Genomic DNA, 6,000 nt, shown 5'->3' with positions numbered 1-6,000 from the left:
GTCTCAGTTAGGTTAACACAGTACACGTAGCATGGGATTTTAAATAATATAATAAATAAAAAGAAAACAGATAGAATAAAAAATAAAAGAATAGAGCAAGCTAGTTAGAGGTCTTTACACATACACACACATACATATACAATTGCATAATAAATGAAAAGAAAATAGAATACAAAAAGATTAGAAAGGTAGTTAGATTTTTTAAAGAATAGAATTAGAATAGTGAGTGTTAAAGTTAGAGGGTCAAATAAAGATGGAAGAGATGTGTTTTAAGCCGATTCTTGACGATGGCTAAGGACTCGGACTGCTCGGATTGAGTTGGGGAATTCATTCCACCAGAAGGGAACATTTAATTTAAAAGTCCATAAAAGTGACTTTGTGCTTCTTTGGGATGGCACAATCAAGCGACGTTCACTTGCAGAACGCAAGCTTCTAGAGGGCATATAAGTCTGAAGTAACAAATTTAGGTAAATGGGTGCAGAGCCAGTGGTAGTTTTTTTGGCAAACATCAATGCCTTGAATTTTATGCGAGCAGCTATTGGAAGCCAGTGCAAATTGATAAACAGAGGTCTGACGTGTATTCTTTTTGGCTTATTAAAAATTAATCTTGCTGCCGCGTTCTGAATTAATTGTAAAGGTTTGATAGAATTGGCTGGAAGACCTGTCAAGAAGGCATTGCAATAGTCCAGCCTGGACAGAATAAGAGCTTGAACAAGGAGTTGTGCTGCATGTTCCGAAAGAAAGGGCTTGATCTTCTTGATGTTGAATAAAGCAAATCTGCAGGATCGGACAGTTTTAGCAATGTGGTCTGAGAAAGTCAGCTGATCATCAATCATAACTCCAAGGCTTTTAGCTGTTTTTGAAGGAGTTATGGTTGATGTTCCTAACTTGATGGTGAAATTGTGATGGAACGATGGGTTAGCTGGAATCACAAGCAGTTCTGTCTTGCCAATGTTGAGTTGAAGGTGATGGTCCATCATCCAGGAAGAAATGTCTGTTAGACAAGCTGAGATGCGAATAGCTACCGTCGGATCATCAGGATGGAATGAGAGGTAGAGTTGAGTGTCATCAGCATAGCAGTGGTATGAAAAGCCATGTTTCTGAATGACAGAACCTAATGATGCCATGTAGATAGAGAAGAGAAGTGGTCCAAAAACTGAGCCCTGAGGCACCCCAGTAGTTAGATGTTGAGACTTGGACACCTCACCTCTCCAAGATACTTTGAAGGACCTATCTGATAGGTAAGACTCAAACCATTGAAGTGTTGTTCCTGAGATTCCTTTCGTCAGTAGCGTTGATAGGAGGATCTGGTGGTTAACCGTGTCAAAAGCAGTGGACAGATCAAGCAGGATAAGTACTGAAGATTTGGATTCTGCTCTTGCCAGTCTTAGAGCTTCAACAACTGAGAGCAAGGCCGTCTCAGTTGAATGCCCACTTCTGAAGCCAGATTGGTTGCTGTCAAGGAGATTGTTGTGTGTGAGAAATGTAGAGACTTGTTTGAACACAGCTTGTTCAAGTGTTTTTACAATAAAAGGAATAAGGGAAACTGGTCTGTAGTTCTCTAAAAGAGAGGTTGAGGTTGGGTTTCTTAAGTAGTGGAGTTATACGTGCCTGTCTAAATGATGAGGGAAAAACACCAGTGTGGAGGGAAGTGTTGATGATGTGATTGAGTGCAGGTACAACTTCAGGAGAAATGGCTTGAAGGAGATGAGATGGAATTGGATCAAGCGGGCAAGTTGTAGGGTGATTAGAAAGGATGAGTTTTGGGAAAATTAGAAATTATTGGAGAGTGCTGTAGGTGTAGCAGTGTCCTCTGGTTTGATCCAGGTCTCTGTTAGGGCCATGAGATTAAGCTTTGAATGACTAATAACAGAAGTAATGAAATCGGTTTTGTTTACAGCAGATTGGCAATTCCAGAGACCAATAGGAAAAGAAAGTAGTGTATTAGCAGACATAGGCAAAGTATGCAGGTTGTTAAGATTGCGCTGTCTACATATTGCATGTGTGTTGCATGGTTTAAGAGTGGTAATGATAGTAGGGATCTGGAAACACATAGTAAGATTTGGTTATAAACAAAAAACAACTGAAACAGAAATGAAACAAGGAAAAAGATTAATCAAAACAATACTTGTATTGTACAGTATTTATATCCCCTGCCGGTGTCCCTGCCCGGTGGAGTCGCACGGTAGAGTCGATGGTCTTTACACTCTTCGGTCTTCACACGAGGAGGGCTTAACTGGAGGGCTGCCGCGACTGCTGCCGGGGTATACTAATCTTTTTTAAACCCGACAAAACGGAAATTGAATTCAGCTGAACGTACTTTACTGTTTATCACAACAAAGGTCTAAGCAAGTGCACAACACTGACAACGTATGCGATAGAGTACGAGACCAAACGCAGCACGTCTCAACACAGTAAACAAACAAATGTTTCCTAGCAACGACAACTGCGCTAAACACTAATGAGACAAGAAATAAATAGACTTACGATCTGCTTTTAACTCCCGCTGATTTACCTGCTTCTCACAAAGGGTATTTCTTTACACTCTCTTGGCTGGTGCTTGAACACACTTTACTGTTTATCACAACAAAGGTCTAAGCAAGCACACAACACTGACAACGTATGCGATAGAGTATGAGACCAAACGCAGCACGTCTCATTTAAGGAGGTTTTTGAACATCCCACTGATGCAAAGGAGGCAGATGAACAGGTGTTAGCTCTCTGCCAAGGAAGGAGATCAGCGGCAGATTATTCTCTCTCATTCTGCACTCTAGCTGCACAGACAGGGTGGCCGGAGGATCCACTAAAACTCCACTTTCACAGAGGTCTGAGCATGGAATTACAGGCAGAATTAGCCTGTTGTGACAAGGGGAGATCCTTGGATCAATTCAGTGAGCTGGCCATTCAGATCGACAACCTCCTATGCTCTCGTCGTCAACTACAGCTCTCTTCGGGTCCAGTCAGCACCAAAGCTCTCTTCGGCTCCAGTCAGCACCACATCATCATGTCCTGACACAGAACCCATGCAGATTAGCTTTACTCATCTCAGTGGAGAGGAGAAAGTGAGAGGCGTATTCATCAACATCTGTGCCTATACTGTGGATTACCTGGACACATGAGCACTTTTTGCCCCAACCATCCGCCTCGCAATCCATCTGCAGTGAGTTAAAATTCTAGTTCTTCCACTGCTTTAGAGACTTCAGTCACTTTAGAAATAAATGGGCAGATCACAGAGACTACAGCCTTGATTGACTCGGTGGCTGCAAGAAATTTCATTGACGCCAGTTTAAACAAGAGACCAGGGGAATTAGCTCAAATGGTAGAGCACTTGCTTAGCATGCGAGAGGTAGCGGGATCGATGGTTGGCTGACCGCTGGGCACTGGCAGATGGCTGACTGCTGGGCATTGGCCGAATTCAATTCACCACAAAAGACATACAATTATGTAATGGAGTGCTTCACACTGAACGTATCTGCCTCTTAGTCTTCCAATCTCCACGAACAACTAATGGTGTTTTAGTAACAAGATTCGGGAGAAGCGGGTCAGTTACTTATCCACACAGATGTGGATTATCCACAATCAAGTTATCAATACCATAGTATTAATTTCGCTGACTTACCTCTATCCATTGACAGTTTATCAGCATCCCTCCTCCACCCCATCTCCTCACTTCGAGTTCACTTTATAAATATAAATTCAGCCATTCCTGAGCTCAGAGCCCTTCCCCGGACAGTACGCCAAATATGCATATCATACCTCAGCTAATTATATGTAGGCGTAAACTCGTGTATCATTCTGCAACTGCCTTTGTTGGAGAAGCATAATCCCTCAATCTCCTGGTACGAAGGACAAATTATGCAGTGGTCAGAGTTCTATCAACAGAATTTTATCAACGCTACTCCAGTCAGAAAGGAGAGGGAGGGCAACTGCCAACTTCCAAATGCCTGCTGAATATCACTATCTCATCGAGGCTTTCAGTAAGGCCAAGGCGTCTGAACTGCCTCCTAAAAGAACAAATGACTGTTCCATCGATCTCCAACCTGATTTACATCTTCCCAAGGGAAGTGTTTTCCCTTCATCTCAACCGGAAACTGAGGCTGAGGTCTTGTGTAGAAGAGCAACTCTCTAAAGGATTTATTTGTCTATCCACATAACCTGCCTCTGCTGGGTTCTTCTTCATGAAAAAAAAGATGTTGGTCTTTGTCCCTGCATCGTTTATCGAGAACTCAACAAGTTTCGCTACCCCTTGCCCCTAGTCCCTCCAGGTCTGGAACAGCTCCGAAAAGCAAGGTTCTTCACCAAGCTGGATCTGCGCAGTGCTTACAATCTCATTTTCATCTGAGAGGGTGACAAATGGAAGACTGCATTCTGTACTACTACTACTGGGCACTATGAGTATCGAGTTATGCCGTTCCAGCTTGCGAACAGTCCATCAGTATTCCAGACATGTTATATCGCTGGGTCATTGTCTACATAGATGACATCTTAATCTACTCCGAGTCATACCAGGGGCATGTCAGGCAGGTGCGGGCAGTCTTACAACGTCTCATCAACCACCATCTAAATGTCAAAGCCGAAAAGTGTGAGTTCCACAATGTATCATTCTTTGGGTACGTAATCGGTTCGGGAGGGGTGTCCATGAATAACAAGAAGGTTCACTCTGTTGTCAACTGGTTTCTACCAGCCACCTTAAAGGAAAGGCAATGCTTTCTAGGATTTGCCAATTTCTTTGCCAAATTCCCAACTTGAAGACCATAGCAGCTCCAATGACTTCAAAGGTTAAAAGGAGTAGCCAGCACCTTGAATGGTCTTCATCAGCTCGATCCCCCTTCCAGAGCCTCAAGGAGAAGTTTACTACTGCACCTATCTTGCAAAATCCAGATCCAGAGTGAAAGTTCATTGTAGAAGTAGACGTATCAAGCACGGGCATCAGTGCAGTTCTCTCACAATGACAGGTTAACCCACCTAAACTTTATACCTGCATCTTCCATTCCCGCAAACTCAGTCCCACCAAGCAGAACTACGATGTGGGCAACCAAGAGCTTCTTGCAATGAAGGTCGCTTTTGAGGAGTGGCATCATTGGCTTGAGGGAGCCAAAAATCCCTTAGTTGTACTCACCGATCAACGCGATCTGGAGTATCTTGAATCAGCCAAGAGTTCCATCACTGACAGGCAAGGGGGTCACTGTTCATCACTAGATTTCACTTCACAATAACCTACCATCCAGGCTTTCAAAACACCAAGGTGGATGCTCTCCCAACTCTATGAATCTTCCATACTGTCTCCCAGCCAAGAATCCATCCTTCCATCTACCATAATTCTCGCACCCATCCAATGGGACATCATGATGGGAGATCACGGATGCTCAAACCACTGAACCACCACCAGTCAGAACCCCACCTAACCTAACCTTCGTGCCTCAAGCCGTATGACAAATAGTCCTTCAGCTAGATCTTTAAACGTCCAGCTCTGGTCACCCAGGTATTGCAGCAACACTTAAAAGTTATTAAATAATAACTTCTGGTGGCTTACTCTACTCTACTGGAGCCGCTATCTCTTATGGGCCGAGTATGCTCAGAATTCACTCCACAAACATGGAACTGGTATCACTCCCTTCCAGTGCATCCTGGGTTTCCAACCACCTCTATTCCCAGGGTCCAGGGAACTTCACAACTGGCTACAACAAAAGGCAAGAGACATGGAACGAGGCCCACGTACATCTTCAAAGAGCAGTTCTTCATACTAGAGAACAAGCTCATTGTCATCAGCTGGATCAGTAGGTTTGATTCTCCACCCGAGATCTCTGTCTCCGGTTACTAAGCCCCCACTTTACATGTGCGGTCAGAAGGTCTGGTCTAAGTGCTCAGTCCATTGTCTGTGCGACTCAATGAACCCCCCCCCCCCTCCTAAGAATATTCACCTGGTATTTTATGTATCTAAGATCAAGCCTGTTATTCAGCCCCAGACCACTGCCCCATCCTAGACTCATCAAGGGGTCA

Source organism: Carassius auratus, chromosome 5, assembly GCF_003368295.1.
Source record: "Carassius auratus strain Wakin chromosome 5, ASM336829v1, whole genome shotgun sequence".
Classification (NCBI taxonomy): Eukaryota; Metazoa; Chordata; class Actinopteri; order Cypriniformes; family Cyprinidae; genus Carassius; species Carassius auratus.
The sequence above is the reverse complement of the archived record's forward strand: the minus strand, read 5'-3'. Positions refer to the sequence as shown.